The following is a 16,812-nucleotide window of genomic DNA, read 5'->3' as shown; positions in this document are numbered from 1 at the left end:
CCAGCCAGGGCATTATTGACCAGTAATGCCCTGTTCTTCTGGGATTATTACTTAACTAACACCTGTTATAGTTAATGCAATGCCCTGTCCGGACGAAAACAGGACTTAACATTACATTACTCAGCTTTGAAAACGCATGTTAAGGCATGGCGTGATGTTCACTTAGGCTGCGTCCATGGTCGGGCAGACCGTGCGGAGGCGTGCGCACGCTGACCGATCAAACTGCCCAAGGCAGTGATCGCTTCCATGCGGCGTGAGGGCGCACGCGTGCGGAAGCAGGAGGGGGCGCTCGCTACGCAAGAAATCAGTTCAAACTGATTTCTTGGCGCGACAGGCCGGTCACGTGAGCGGTTCGCCCAATGAGAGCAAACGAGGTCCGTGACGTCACTGGCACACCCCTAGACACGCCCACGGATGCCGCGTGTACCATGGCCAAGGAAAGCACTCGCTTTCCCTCAGCCTCCGCACGGCTGAAATTACCATGGATGCAGCCTTACTGTTGGTTAAAGTGACATTACTGTGGGTCTTGGCATTTGTCTCATTATATGTACGCATTTCTTTCTTTATGTTTCTGTGGGGCCTGGATTTTAGGAGCAGAGGGTCTTTTAAGGAATGTAGATGATTGGAGAGATGGAATTACCCCTTGTTCAATATGATGTGAAGCCCTTTCCCAGTGCAGCTTCACAGCATAATGAAGAGGGAATAACAGTGTAAGTCTAATAGAGTTTAACATTACAATTTAAGCACACATTAAATACGTTTTGGAGGGCATAAAAGGGACAAAAAGCCTCCTCCATACAGCAACTAAAAATGTTACTATTATGTCTCAGACAGGTCTGCAACCCTGCTTTTCTCCATTATCTCCTAGCGTACAATGCTACCACTGCATTGCGGCAGGTATAAGCTTAAAGCGGTCCATGTTAAAATGGATTTGAAGCAAAAGGTAACACTGTGTGCTCATTTTTCTGTCATTACCCAGAATCCCTTGTGGCTGTTGAAGCACTGCATGCTAAGAGATAATGGTGAAAAGCAGGGTTGCAGACCTGTCTGACACGTGAATGTGCTCACAAGTGATATTTGTATTTGCTGTATGCAGTATGGTTGAGGGTTTTTGTCACTTTTTTACCCACCATAGCCTACAGTATTTAATGTGTACTTGAAATCTATCCCAGCTTTAAATTGCAAAAGCAATATAACCATCCTCACACTGATGAGACTCAAATGGTTGAAACAACTGTCTGTGAGTGGGTTTACTGGTTATGCACTAAGTAAATCAGGCTGTGCTGAAAAGCTGTGTATCTGTAATGTGGCAGGCATAAGCTAATGGGGGTCCATGTTAAAATGGATTTGAAACAAATGGTGACACTTTGTGTGCTCATTTGCATGTAATTTCCCAGAATCCCTAGTTGCAGTGGAAGCATTGTATGTTAGGAGAAAATGATGAAAAGCATGGTTTCAGACCAGTCTGAAAAATGTGAATGGGCTCACAAGTAAATTAAGCACATATCTACTTGTCATATATATTTGTTAGTATTCTATTTGCATTATGTTTCTTTAAAGTGGTGCAATAGAAATACAAATATATATAAACAAGCAGTAAGACTTGCTTTTAGCTTTATTTATTTTGTGTGTGACTGTTACACATTTTCTTCATGCAAATATTTAATCTTATTCCCAACCCCCAGCAATATTACAGATGTTAAAAGCCTGCCAGCACTCTTGACACCTGCATGCAAATAACCACACATAATATCTTTAAGATAATTTACCCAGTTATAAAGTAACTGCTTTGTTTTAAAACAAAATAATGTAACGACATGACGTAACTCCATTTTCATTACCAAAGAAATAGGGATTTGATTGACAGTCAGCATTTTGGTGAAAAACCAAAAAATATGCTTTTATTAATAAAGTGCATTCTACATGAACAACGAAAACACATATCCAAGAATGAACATTTCTAGGTAGCTAAGATCTGCTTGTCGGGAGAATAAAGAACAAACAGTCACGCCAATAGGGTTAACATCACAATATTGTAGGATAAGTTTGTGTTATCTTCAAATAACTGGATATTAAGTAAGTCTTTGAGTTACTTCTGTCCAGACCCTGAAATGTGGCATTTGTTGGAGTGGAGAGAGAGGAGAAGGAAAAAACCCATGAAAATAACGCTGTTATTTAAATCATGCCTGTTGCGTTACACACATCCAGAAACTACAAAAGCCCTATTTTGGGGTCTGCATGGGAGTAATTCCAAGTTTTGCACTGAATTTAAATAACGTGCAGTCCCTTTGCTAAACTTAACAGACTTTGGTGGCTGGGAGATGATATTATGCTGCCTCATTTGCATGTCATTATAACTAATGTCCGTTATAGTTATCGCTATGCTTCCTATGGGAGAAAACATGGCTTAACGTTATATTGTCCTCGCTGGATACAGCGTTACCATTACCATAGCGTTAGGTTAATATCACCCTTGATCTAGACCATGGATATCGAAAAAAATATCTGTAAAAACCGGAGTTATCTACCTGCAATGGCAGAAAGTGGAGGTTCTGGGCTGGAAATGGTTCTTGATTGAAAAAGGGACATTCATATTCAAACCAAGGAAGAGTAAGCACTGCAGTTTTACACTTGTGATCAGATGTAATGAGTGATTTAAAACTTAAATCATTAAATTAAATATAAGTGAATTATAAAATAACCTCACATACTATCAAGTAGAGAAGTAGTAAGTTTCTAAAAAAGTGGCTATAAGCAATTAAATGCTGGTGGTCACAACAAATAAAGGCACCTGAACTCATAGGCCAGTACTACTATTTGATGTCTAAAGGTATCCAAATCTACTAAGGTTGAGGTCTATAGGGTGAACTTCAATCAGGTCATATAATTGATTGGTAAAGATATTCTGAATATAGAGACCTTTGAACAATCCTTAAATTATTAAATATAATGATACGAGCAATACATTATGTCCCTCAGTAGAGATATATCTATGATAGTGGTGTCAGTAGCAGAAGACGAGTCCTGATAGATTATTCCTCCTGTTACTGATAATCTCAATTTTTTTGTTACAGAATAATATACAACATTCTATAGCCTCAAGAGTGTTGTGGTTAAGCAAAAGTTACAAAGTGATAGTGCAAAATAGGCGCTGAAACAATACTAGTGTTCACCGATATATAAGTGAATGATTATTAAAGTGCATAAAAACTTTATGATATGTTAAGCAAAAGTTAACATCTATGGTGGTAGTGAGCGAGAGTAAACATATGATATATTATGATATTATGAATGATTGTCTCAAGGATAATAATATAGTGGTAAGCAGAGTGACCATTCCAAGCATAAGCTAATAATAAAGTACTAGAGTGGGATGTTGCAATGACGTCTGCCACATTACCTGATACCTGGCACGTTTCGCGTCACAACCTAAAAGCCTTGTTCTCAAGTGAAACGTGCGTCATGCCACATGCATGACATCATTGCGACATCCACTCTAGTCTGAGGAGATCCATTTCATCTGTCCTGGGGCTCCTTATTATTTTATATTAGTTGGCGATTTTTATGCAAACGATACCCATTCCAGCTTTATTTAACTTAAAATCCTGCTTTATTATTATTTGAAACTTGGAATGGGCACTCTGCTTACTATTATAATATATAGTGTTTAATCTAGTTCACACTAACATTATAGATGTTAACTTTTGCTGAACCAACAGCACTCTCGAGGCTATAGAATGTTGCATATAATTCTGTAACTAAAAGTCTGAGATTATCAGTAACAGGAGGAATTGTCTATCAAGACTGTGCTTCTGTGACGACTCAGGAGATTCCCTGTACCTCTCTCCCATCTCCTGTGACTCCCCCTACCCTTCTCCCATTGCCGCAGCGCGTTCCCCGTAGGTCCCGTGTACCCACACGTTCCCTGTGCCCAGGCTCAAACCCTCCTCGCTCCCTTGCTCCCTTGGTCACGGCATTACCTGTTCCTGTAGCGCCACCTGACCCGTTGCCTCCTCCTGGCGTGGTGCCCGTGGCGCGGCGCTCTGCGCGCCTGGTGAAGCGTCTGGTGCGTGCACTCCCCCAATCCTTGGAGGGCACATGCAGACGCTCCACCACGGCACTCCCTGACTCACCTGTCTCCTCCGATATGCCGCTGTACGCCATCGCGCAGTCTAACGTCGCGCGCATGTTCCCCTTCGTTGAACTCCGTCCGCCCCCTGCGGTCTTCCCTTGCTCCATGCGATCCCTTGCTGGGTTGCAACCAGTGCACGAGCACTCCCACCTTACAGAGGGTGCACGCACAGGTTCCTCTTGTCCTATTTCCCAGGTCTCCGCCTCCCAATCCCGTCAGGCCTTTCCCCTGTCTGCCCCTTCTGTCTCCTCCTCTTCTCTTCCTGTCCTATCCTTGTCTTCTCCCACTTCTCACTCTACTCCTCCCCTCTCTCCCATTGGTAACTCCTCCTTTATAATCCCTGTCTGTCCACTTCTTCCCCGCTTTGCATAGTTCCTGTTTCCCTTTGTGTACCTGACCTATGCTTTGCTCTCTCCGTGTACTCCCTGTATCCTGCTCCTGTGATTTATTGGATCTCCCTGGTTTTGACCCCTGCTCGTCCTGGACTACTCTGCTATCTGGTATCCCCGTGAACACTGCTACGCCCTTTACTACGTTAACCTCTGGAGTCCTGGATCTGGCACACGGACACGACTATTCTCTCGGACAATCCCCAGCGTTGCAAGTATATGCTAACAGCTCTTTCTACAGGCCCAGCAATGCTATACCACACTCCGGGCTTGCTCCCACTGCTGTGGGTGTGTGGTATCATACCGTTCCCACCTCAGTACGGGGGTCTAGCCAGGTCTGCGGGCATACAGGCGTGACAACTTCCGCTACTGACACCACTATCATAGATATATCTCTACTGAGGGACAATATGTACTTATCATTATATTTAATAACTTAAGGAGCGTTCACGGTCTTTATAGTCAGAATATCTTTACCAATCAATTATATGACCTGATTGAAGCTCACCCCAACAGACCTGGCCTATGAGTTCAGGTGTCACTAATTGTTGTGACCAGCAGCATTTAATTGCTTATAGCCACTTTTTAGTATTTTCTACTTGATTATTTTCTACTTGTTTTGAACTAGTTTTAATCTATGGTGTAAATATTAGTATGTGAGTTTCTTGTCTTTTCCAATTTATTTATATGTATTTAAATGAGGTACTTATTAAAGATTTAAGTTTTAAATCATTCATTATTTCAGATCAGAGTGAAAAACTGCAGTGCTTGTTCTTTCTTGTTTTGAATTAAAAAAATGTCCAGAGGAGATCACATGGTGACGGGAAGCTGAATGGAAGCTTAGTGGCAGAGCTCCATTCCCACCGGCGCCTTAAGTTCAAAATATAGCAGCAACAACGGGCGATCACTGCTTATTTCCCCAGGAGTGTGTTCCTGAATACACAGGGATGGCAACAAGCAAAGCTCTCCGGAGAAAGACCCAACCTGTCACCACTTACTTTAAAAGTAAAGAACCAGCAAAGACAGGCAAGGCAGGGATCCAGGCACCACCACCTTGCTCAGACCCGGAGATGGAGACTGCGGATGAGGAGCTTGAACCGGAGGATCTCGACATCATGCGGCGCAAAGACATGAAGGAATTTTGTTCCAATATGAAAAAATTCTTTAAATCTGAGCTGTGGGCCCTGAGAAAGGACGTGGATGCGCTGGGTGAGAGGACTGCAGCCCTGGAATCCAGGTCAGACGAGACTGCAGGGGCTCTGATAAACACCCAAAAGCAAGTGAACACACTAATGGATCAAGTCAGAACCCTAGAGTGCAACATAGAGGATGGGGAGAACAGAGATCGGAGGTGCAATATCAGACTGCGGGGAGTACCTGAATCTGTCACTGACCCTGAAGCTTTCTCAGCGAGCTGGCTGGAACATCTCTTTCCAGACAAGACGGCAGGGGATCTTATTTTAGACAGATGTCACCGAGCGCTTCGAGGGAGACCCCAAAAAAGAGACCCCCCCAGGGACATAGTGATGGGCTTCCATCATTACAGGGTCAAGGAGGAGACATGCAGAATCTCCAGGGAAAACAAAGTTAAATTCCAAGTTTTCCAGGACCTGTCCCCAGCTACCCTAGCTAAAAGACGCACCCTAGCCCATGTAACTAGGTCGCTAAGAGACCAGAATATCCGTTTCCGGTGGTTGTTCCCCTGTGCACTGCTTGTAATAAAAAATGGTGTAGCTCACACCCTCAAAAATGCAGACGGCGGAGATGATTTCCTCAAACGGGTAGGGGCTTCGGAGCCCTCCCTAAGTCCCCCTAGGCTAATAGCAGCTAAAGATGGCGCCCCAGCCCCCACGTGGAACAGAGCTGGTACCACTCATACAGAGGTTCAGGCTGCAGAATCAGCTGCCAGCTCCCCCGGAGAGGATTCTATCATTCACCAATACCCCAACGACCTGGACTCTAATATCTAAAATGAGAGGATGAGCACTACCTGGCCGAAATAAACCTCCACCGCTGAGCCCTGGTGGACGATAAATACCTCAGTGTCTTCTCCCATGACCCGCATGCAAACCCGGAACGGTGGCCATCTTGCCTTGCTCCTTCCTTGCGGAGCCCCTCTGCACTTCGCGGGCTATCCTGATGATGTCGTCTCGCGAGACTTGGACTCGGGCTCTTGGGGAGGCGGCGCCTGCCAATGACGTCACGGTGCCGGAAGGCTCACAGAGCAGGAGCGCAGGGAGCGGGGAAGTTCGCCGCAGCACACAGCCCCGGAGCAGACGTGGCGGCAGGCGAAGGGGGGCCTATCACACGCGCATGGGGAGATGGATGTGACACCCCTCATGTGCCATGGGGGGGTCGACGCAGCCCTACCAGATTCCCGGCCGCCCCCTGATAACCTCTGGACTCTGAGGTGGGCCGGGTAAAGGGAGCAGCGGGATATAGAAGAGAGGGGAGGGGGAGAGGGCATTAGGGAGGGGCGTGAGAAGGATAGGGGGTCAAAGTTAAGAAAAGAGAGGATGAGGGAACAGGAATGGAATAGAAAGGAGACTGAGACGAGGATGGGGGGATTTAGGAGCGAGGGGGGTAAGGTAAGGGTAGACGGATTAAATTAGCCCTGATAGCTCCAGGGTATGCGAGGTAGTAATAAAACCACTTCTCCAAACCAATCTCACACATTCACCTCACTATCCCAACAGCAGCTACGGACACAACGTAGATGGAAAGTTTAGTGATAAGGAAAACCTTCCCTCTCGTGAATTACATACTAGGCACTGGGATTGAATAACCCCTTATGGATCTTCACCATCAGCGCACTCAGAGCAATAGAGGCGAGGGAAAATAGCGTTAAGCATAGAGTCGGGTATCCTTAGATTCTCAGCCAGGTCAAAGTTAGTTTATATTACTTTTGTTAATTGTTCGCATAGATTAGCAGGTTTAAACAGTTTATAATGTTTATCATGTTACCTCCAGGAGTTGCGCTCAAGCAACAGAGGAAAGTTCTCTAACGTTGATTTTGTGTTGGTCCTCGTTAAAGTTACCAACGTTAAGCCGTGTAGAAGGTTTGCTGTTGCGGATACATACAAACAGGCGCCGGTGGGTTTACCCATGTCGGCACGCATGTGTTTCTCATATCGGTCCCCGAAAACAGGGGATCGCATACAAGTCCCAGGGAGGGCAGATTCCAGTGGAAAGAGATCGCTGGGTCAGCTGCATATTCCCTCGGGCAGAAGAGCCGCACTCGGGGGCCCCCAAGTCGGGCTCTTATTTCATTTAATTTTTTGTGTTTTTATGTTCGATTTGTTTCTTTGTTTCTTTGGTGTAATATAAGTTTTCTCCCTCTTGTACTTCCCTATGTTTAATCTTACCTCCCTACCCCCGCCGCCTCCACCACCATCCCCCCTCCCTCCCCACACAGCTGGAGGTACCTATCTGATTGCAAAAGTGGGGTTATCGCTCAGGTACACGGCCCAGGCACGGTCATTATCGGTCCGAACGAAGACTTCGGGTGAGTGGTTAAATGTTAAGCTGCTGCTACACACAAACACTAGGTTATGGCTTTAACATTGATATCCCATAATGTTAAGGGCTTCAACAATCCCACCAAACGGAAGATAGCATTCTCAGACTATAAACGAAGGCATGTAGATATCTTACTACTACAGGAGACACATTTTAGCAGTCAAAACACCCCTAGATTCCTAGATAGAGAGTTCCCCCAGGTTTATCTATCCTCGGCCTCCGTAAAAAAGCGGGGGGTGGCCATATTGGTTAGAAATAAGACCCCGTTCATCCTACAATCCACCAAGCGTGACACAGATGGCAGATACATAATTATTACAGGCAAATATATCCCACAGCTAAGGGGAGCGTCCTGCTCGCGGGAGATATCAATATGGTCATGCAACCACATATGGATAGGTCAGGGGCAGATAATAAGGGAGCCGGGATCTCTCTCCGTAGGGGCCTCAAAACTAATCAGTTGACTGATATTTGGAGAGAGTTACAACCTGCGGAGAGAGATTACACATTCTACTCCCATCCTCATGGCTCATACAGCAGAATTGATTACTTTTTTATCTCATGTCAACTGGTTCCTATGGTCTCCCTAGCCGGGATCCATGATATTTTGTGGTCAGACCATGCACCGATAGAGCTAAGGTGCAATAATATTCAGGCCATTAGACCAGGAGCGAATTGGAAACTCAATGAATCTATACTAAAAATCCCTTCGATATGTGAGGCTATTGGCAGTGAAATCAAACAATTTTTCCATTTCAATCTAGGATTGGTCAACTCCCCCCTCACATTATGGGAAGCTCATAAAGCAACATTGCGAGGCACGCTTATTATCTCACGGCCAAAAGAAAAAGAGAATGGGAAAAAGAGAAAGGGAAGCCAAAATTATCACACTCCAATCTAAATTACATTCGCTCTCCTTAAAACACAAAAATAGCCCAGACCCTCAATCCCTTCAAGAAATCAAGGACACCAAAATTGAGTTGAATCTACAAGAGCTGAGAATTCACTGAATTGGTCAAAGAGGAAATTTTATGAGAAGGCAAACAGACCGGACACAATGCTGGCACGTATGCTCAAAGACAGGCAGTCGAAATATAACATCCCAGCCATACGCCTAAAATCCGGGTCCACCTCAGCCAACCCGATGAAAATAGTTGAAGAATTTGGCTCATTCTATGAATCTCTATATAATGGGGAGAAGGTGGCCCATAATCCTATAACGAGCGGGGCTCTGCGAGATTTCCTGGCCAGCTCAAATCTAAGGAGATTGACAGCTACAGATAGAGAGGCCCTCGGGGCAGATTTCTCTATCGAGGAGCTTTCACAGGCAATCAAAGAACTGAAACCATCAAAGGCCCCTGGGCCGGATGGCTTTTCGGGGTTATATTACAAAAAAATTGTCAAACTGCTCGCCCCAATGCTACTCCAAGTGTTTAACGCAATTTTAGCGGGAGCTCCCATCCCCAGGGAAATGCTGCAGGCGTCCATATCTCTAATCTATAAGCCTGGTAAGGATCCGCTGGACTGTAAAAGCTACAGGCCAATTTCTCTAATTATTACAGACATTAAATTGTACGCCAAATTACTGGCCAATAGACTTTGTCATATCCTACCCAGACTTATACACCCAGATCAAGTCGGATTTATTAAAGGCAGGCAGCGGATAATACCCGACGATTTATTGATCTGATAGAATTGGCTAATAAAATAAACACCCAAAGTATGGTACTAAGTCTGGATGCAGAAAAAGCTTTTGATAGGATAGACTGGCCTTATCTGAAAGAGACGCTTGCGGCATTCGGCCTTGGAGATCAGATGAGTGAGGCGATTCTGGCGTTTTACTCAGGCCCTACCGCCAGGGTCATACATCAGGGCTACCCCTCTCGGCCATTTCCAATAAAGAGTGGCACGAGACAGGGTTGCCCACTTTCGCCCCTATTATTCGCCCTATGTATTGAACTACTGGCGGCACAAATCAGAGGCAACCCAGACATCTCAGGGTTGAACGCTTATGCACAATCTCACAAAGCGGCCCTATATGCAGATGACATCCTCTTGATTGTTACAAAACCCCTCACCTCCCTGCCAAATCTTTTTGACCTGTTAGATAGATTCTCGAAGATCTCAGGGTTCAAAATCAACCAGTCTAAATCTGAGGCTCTCAGCATCAACCTCCCTAGACATACTGAGAAATTACTTCAACTGAATTTCAAATTTAATTGGCAAAAGAAGAGTATCAAATACCTGGGAGTCCACATCACTAAAGATATTACGAGCATTTATAAAGCAAATTATCCCAATCTGATTCGGACTCTAAAATCTGATCTACATAGATGGACCTCCCAGAGAATCTCCTGGATAGGTAGGATACATAGCGTTAAAATGAATTTACTCCCCTGTATCCTTTACCTCTTCCAAACGCTGCCTGTACCTCTGAGATTGAGGGAAGTACTCTCACTTCAGTCTGAGATATCTAACTTTATATGGGGAGGAAAAAAAACGAGAGTAAATAAATTGAATATGAAAAGACCTGTTCTGGCGGGCGGGCTGGCGGTGCCCTATTTGTTATCATACTACAAAGCGGCACAATTACGCCAAATTGTTCAATGGCAATCCTACCCAAATTCGAAACGCTGGGTGGAGCTCGAAAGCGCTGCTTGCTCCCCATTGGAACTTCGCAGCTTGATTTGGATGCCCAAAACAGCGTGAAAATTCGCTGCCACACCGCTTTCCTCGATGGCCAACTCCCTGGCAGTCTGGGAGGCAAATAAGTTGCGGCATTCCCTCACGTCAATACATACCATGATGACCCCCTTATGGAACAATCCTCTATTCGCTCCTGGCCTATTAGGTAGTAATACCTCAATTTGGAAACAAAAAGGCTATAAACGTATTAAAGACCTGGAGGGTTATAATCGGAAGATCAAAACATTCGATCACATTAGACTGGAAATAGATATGCCCCACTCAGAATTCTTTAGATATCTCCAGATTAGAGCGTTTTACAATAAATTTGCCCCATATCCCCCGTTAACTTCCTTCGAAAAACTCTGTCTGGCAGAAACAGACACTAAGGGACTTATCTCACAGTTATATGGAGAGGTAATCGGTTCTGCTGCACAAGGACGACAAACGCCCTCCTTCAGGTCACAATGGGAAACAGATCTAGGAGAGACCCTTGAGGATGAGGAGTGGAAGGCTATATTTTTAGCCACGGCAAAGAGTTCCATCTGCTCCACTCTTAAGGAGAACGCATATAAAGTCCTTATGAGATGGTATTTCACCCCACTGAAATTATCAAGGTTCGTGCCGGGTTCCTCCCCGCTGTGCCCAAGACAGTGCGGGGGAACGGCAGACCTGTTACATATGCTGTGGTCCTGCCCGCGGATCTCCCCACTGTGGGAATCAATTAGGAATTGGATCCAGAAGATTTTCAATCTTGAAATACCACCGGACCCATGGCTGTTCCTTCTGAACAGACCATTAACGGGCCTCACCAAGGCAAGTAATAAATTAATTGCACATTTTGCACTAGCCACGCAGTGCGAGATCGCAGCATTATGGAAACGCCCTGACATCCCAAATATCCCAAAGATTCGGAATCGAATGTGGTTTATATGCCAGATGGAGAAGTTAATGAGTTTAGTTAACGACACTGGCAACAATTATCTAAAAGTCTGGACGCCTTGGCTGGCCCAGACGGATATCCCGGGGGTTGAGAGAGAATCAATTTGGCTATGATAGAAACAGATGCGTTCTCCTTGGGAGGGAGTAACTATCTCCAATCTAGAGGCACAGGATATAGCCCTATAGCACCCCTGAGATACCACAGGGACATTAGGGAGGACCCGTCTACATCAAACTAGACCGCATCCTGGAACGTTCCATGCGAAGAATGAGGAGTAATACCACAGACACTGTCTATCCTACCTCCCCCCCACCTCCTCCCCCCCCTCACCTCCTTCCACCGCTACCCCCCCCCTTTTTTTTGTGTGTGTTGGTTTGTTTGTTTGTTGGCTTACTTGTGCGTGTATATGTTCGATGATATATCTTAAATTTTTAGCGAAACTCAAAAACTTGTTCAGTTAAGCTATTAGACGATAGTATGCCGTCCGACCAAGTAGGGCTCGAAAAGCCGGGCGGATTCATCCATTATATGTTATAAGTTTTTATCTTATGTAGACATACTACATTTTATATGTCTCATTCTGTTGTACAATATATCTGTAAAACTCAATAAAAAATTTAAGTTATAAAAAAAAAAAATGTCCTGCGTGTACCTTGATCCTTCATTACTATTATCATTGGCTGAGCAAGAGTTGTTCTCTGTATTTTCTATTGAAAAGTGAAATTCCACTGAAATTTATACGACTGCTGATGCTAAACATCTGTGACACTCATAGAAAATAAGTGAGAGCTGACAGATTTGTACAGGTCTCTTAAATAAAATGCAATGGAAGAAGTCACTAACCGCATTTATATAAGTGATGTTAATATTCAGAGCTCAAAAAAATCTCGTCTGAGTGGAAAATTAGGGGGATGTGTGGGACTGAAAGACAGCTGTCAATCACTGCTCTTCTTCCCGAAGTCGCACCCTACAATGTATTCTGTATTATGTAGCCTCCCTTTGAGAACTACTAGTTAGTATAAGGGGTTAACAGCCTTAATAGGTTAACTGTGTGGGATCAATCAGGTTACTTGCCTCCCCATTGTGAGGATTCACTTTGCAGTCAAGATGGCCAACGGACCAGGACGTTCTCGCCCCAACCAAAATGGTCATCAAACCAGCAAGTTAGCATCTGTCTGACTCTGATTATCAGCACCTGCTCCATGGCTTTAGATAGCATTCAGTTGCTATCAGTCAGTGACGGTGCAAAGTATCTCTATACTGGGTGTGCCTCCTTGCTATTTGTTGGTGACCACTGCCTTGTACCTTGCCTGCCTGCCTCGACCCCGGAACTGTGGCCTGACCCATTCTTGCCTACCACCTGCCATGAACCCAGAACTAGACGTCACTACCCGTGCATTTCTAGGGCTCTGATTCAGCCCAAGGTCAGCGTATCACTCCCTACCTCTGCCCTGCAGGTTCGTATCCTAACTTGCAGTCAGCAATGTTACAAGTTGCACGGGCCACGCAATGGACCCTGCTGAGATAGGGAACACCGTGATCCATCAGGATCAGCTCCTGAGGGCCCACACCTCTTGCTTGGCTAAGTTGGACCAGCAGCTGGATATCAGACACTTTTTGATCACTTCAGCACATCCAGGCTAGTTCCAGTCCCACTAACGCATCTTTGGGTGCAGAAGTTATGCTGATGCCCATGGTCCTAAAGGAAACCAGGATTACAACTCCAGTCCATTATAGTCTTTCCTCTGCCTGTAGAGGGTTCCTCAACCAGTGCCAAGTCCAGTTTGATACGCAAACTTCGTCCTTCTCTACCCGTCGCTCTCGGGTGGCATACATCTTTTCCCTCCTTACGGATGAAGCTCTGGCATGGGCTATATGAAAAAGAAAGGGGGTAATTTGTAAAAACAAAACAGCACAGCGCTTCAAAAAACCTTCATGCTGTGTCAAAATGAAACACTTGCAAAATGTTGCAATAGTTGCCTTGATCTAAGGCTAGTGTCTATATACAAAATAGGATAGAAAGTATAAGTCCCAGTGAGTCCCGTATATTCAGACGAGCCTCTGATAGTAGAATTTATATGTAGATAATTTCATTGGCATGAATATTATGATCATTGATCCATGTGTGACTAAATTAATGTGGTAAAACCACTGAGTCACTGGTGAAGTTCAACCATCATCTTCATCAAGACATCTTCTCTGTTTACAGAATACATAACAGCTGTATGTCAGTAAGAACAAGGGATGGGGTACTCACGGGATCTCCTTGTTTGTTACGCCACGGTCAACGTGATCCAGCCGGTGTCCGGTCCAAGATTGATCTTCGGCTGTATGAAAAAGACTTGATTACTCTGGATGACTCCTGCTGGATGACTCTGTAGTCTTTATACAGACATTACGGACAATCTTTGACACTGCCGGTCATGTGGCATTTGCAGAGTCTGCGCTCCTGAAAATCAAGCAAGGCTCCAGCACCATGAGTGAGTATGTCATCGAATTTAGGACCCTGGCAGCAGAGTCAGACTGGAATGAAGGAGCTTTAAAGTCTGAATTCCGTCAATGCATGGAGGAGAGGCTGAAGGGCGAGCTAACCTACAGAGTTATCCCTGCAGATCTAGAGGGCCTGATCTCCATTTGCATTATCCTTGCTCTCTGAATGAGGGAGAGTTGTCAGGAGCAAGAACGTTATCCAGCCAGTCTTGTTTGCGCTGTCTTAGCATACCCCTGCATGGGAATCAGTGGAGGAGCCCATGCAGTTGGGCAGCATGTGCCTCACTGAAGAGGAGAAGCAGCGCCGTTGCATTACGGGATCGTGCCTCTACTGTGGACTGAAGGGCCACATGGCATGGATTTGTCCAAATAAGTTGGGCATATACACCATAACTTCCCCACCTTCCAGTCGTCTGATGATTTCCGTCCGTCTATGTTGTCAGGACCACTCCGTCTCGAATGAGGCCTTCATGGATTTGGGAGCTGCCAGTATGTTCGTGGATGAGGCCTATACTAAATTGAGCTGGCATTCACATCCTGAAGAAGCCATTGCCCATGCTATTTCCACTATTGATGGGAGTCCATTGGGATCTGGAATCATTTTGCAGGCGATGATTCAACGCAAGGCCATGATCAGTGTTCTGCACCACGAATCCTTCCAGCTAGATGTTATCCATTCCCCAGCCATTGATATTGTTCTGGGGCTTCCTGTAACGATGCTCGTCTCAAGCAGGAGGTGACCCGCAGGGCTGAGGTAGGAAGGTGAAAGAACCAACCTGAGCCGAGGGACAGAGTCCTGATAGAGTAGTGAGTCGTAGGCCGAAGGTCAGGACTGGCAGCAGACTTGCATAGTCGGTGTGGATGGAGAGGTCGAGGCAGGCTGAAGACAAGGATAGTCGAGGTACGTGAGCCTGGTCTGGTAACGAGGAAGGCAAAAGGTAAGCACGTTGCATGTACTTAGCATGAACTGGAACTTTAATCAGCAACTTCCTGCTTACAGGGCTGTCCTTTTAAAGGAAGTTGAAAGGAGCAAAAATGGAGGATCCTGCCACAGAGGTCGAGCAAGAGCAAAATCCCGGGCTGGACTCTGAAACCCCGGAATGGATTTTGCCAAACCTCATACTTCCTTAGCTACGTGCCAATAATCCCCGGATTGACTGGACCTCGGGACGGATATTATCCTGGGGAACCACCTGCTATTTGAAGTGCCTTTGACCCTATTGTCGTGGGGAGTCTCTGAGCAAGAAAGATTGATTGGTCTTCCAGCCTGCTAATCCAATCTCAGTCGAGTCTTTGATAAAGGAGAGGCAGAGGAGCTAGCCTTTGTCCCTTTGATTGTACTATCTAAATGCTCCCTGGCACGACTCCTCGTGAACACACGTACCCTCTATCCGAGCCTGAAAGTAAGGCCATGAGGACTTTCATAGAGGAGAATCTAAAGAGTGGATTAACACACAAGTCCTGTTCCCCTGCTGGTGCTGGCTTTTTCTTTGTGGCCAATAAGGACCATGCCTTTATTGATTATCGAGGTCTAAACAAGATCACCGTCAAAAACAATACCCACTTCCCTTGATCACTGAACTCTTTGACCATCGACCTAAGAGGAGCTTACAACCTTATACGAATAACGCAAGAAGAAGAGTGGAAAACAACTTTCAAGACACGCAATGGACATTATGAGTACCAGGTGATCCCCATCGGATTATGCAATGCGCGTGCAGTGTTCCAGTTTTTGTGAACGTGATTTTCAGAGACATGCTCTTTTCTCTTCCATTATTATTTATCTCGATGACATCCTGATCTACTCGAAGACCATCGAGTAAAATCGCCAGCAGGTAAGGGTGGTCCTTTAGCATCTCCTAGAAAGAAATGGATCTTGACAAGCTTTCTGCTGATCTGGATTGGCTGTTGCCCAAGGGATTAAAGTCTATCCAGAGATTTCTTAAATTTTCTAATTACTATAGACGCTTCATTCATGACTTTTCTAAGATCGTCGCACCAATCGCGGCCATGACTAATAAACAGGTGGATCATGTGAACTGGTGTCCAGAAGCACAGGCAGCATTTCTGAAGCTTTTTTTCCTTTGCGCTATCCTGAAGCACCCCGATCCTTTTCGTCCCTTTATCGTGGAAGACGACGCCTCTGACGTTGAGCAGGTGTGGTACTATCATAGAGATTAGGATAGAGTAAGGTGCTCTGAAGTGTCCTTATACACAGGTAGGAGGGGAATGCAGTCTGGATTTGACAATTTTAAGATACATTCATTAGAGTCTCAATAAATTCGGGCACCAGATACCCTGAAGGCAGGGGTAGGTAGTCCTAGGACAGCCTCCTCTGCCTCATTGGGCTGGCCCTATGTACTCACTGTACCACTGCTTTCACCAGAGTTTCCCCTCCATCGCGTGCTGCTGTAGAGTGATGTCCAGAAGTACAGAAAAGTGGTGTAGCGCACCGCGATCCAAAGGAAGAACAGGTCTGGCCAAAAATGAAGGATCTTTATTGAGGTATCATAAAATCAAGGGATGCAGCCCTTCTACGCGTTTCGTGCACGAAACGCGTAGAAGGGCTGCATCCCTTGATTTTATGATACCTCAATAAAGATCCTTCATTTTTGGCCAGACCTGTTCTTCCTTTGGATCGCGGTGCGCTACAC

This window comes from Ascaphus truei, chromosome 4, assembly GCF_040206685.1.
Source record: "Ascaphus truei isolate aAscTru1 chromosome 4, aAscTru1.hap1, whole genome shotgun sequence".
In the NCBI taxonomy this organism is placed as follows: Eukaryota; Metazoa; Chordata; class Amphibia; order Anura; family Ascaphidae; genus Ascaphus; species Ascaphus truei.
This window is presented reverse-complemented; position numbering follows the sequence as displayed.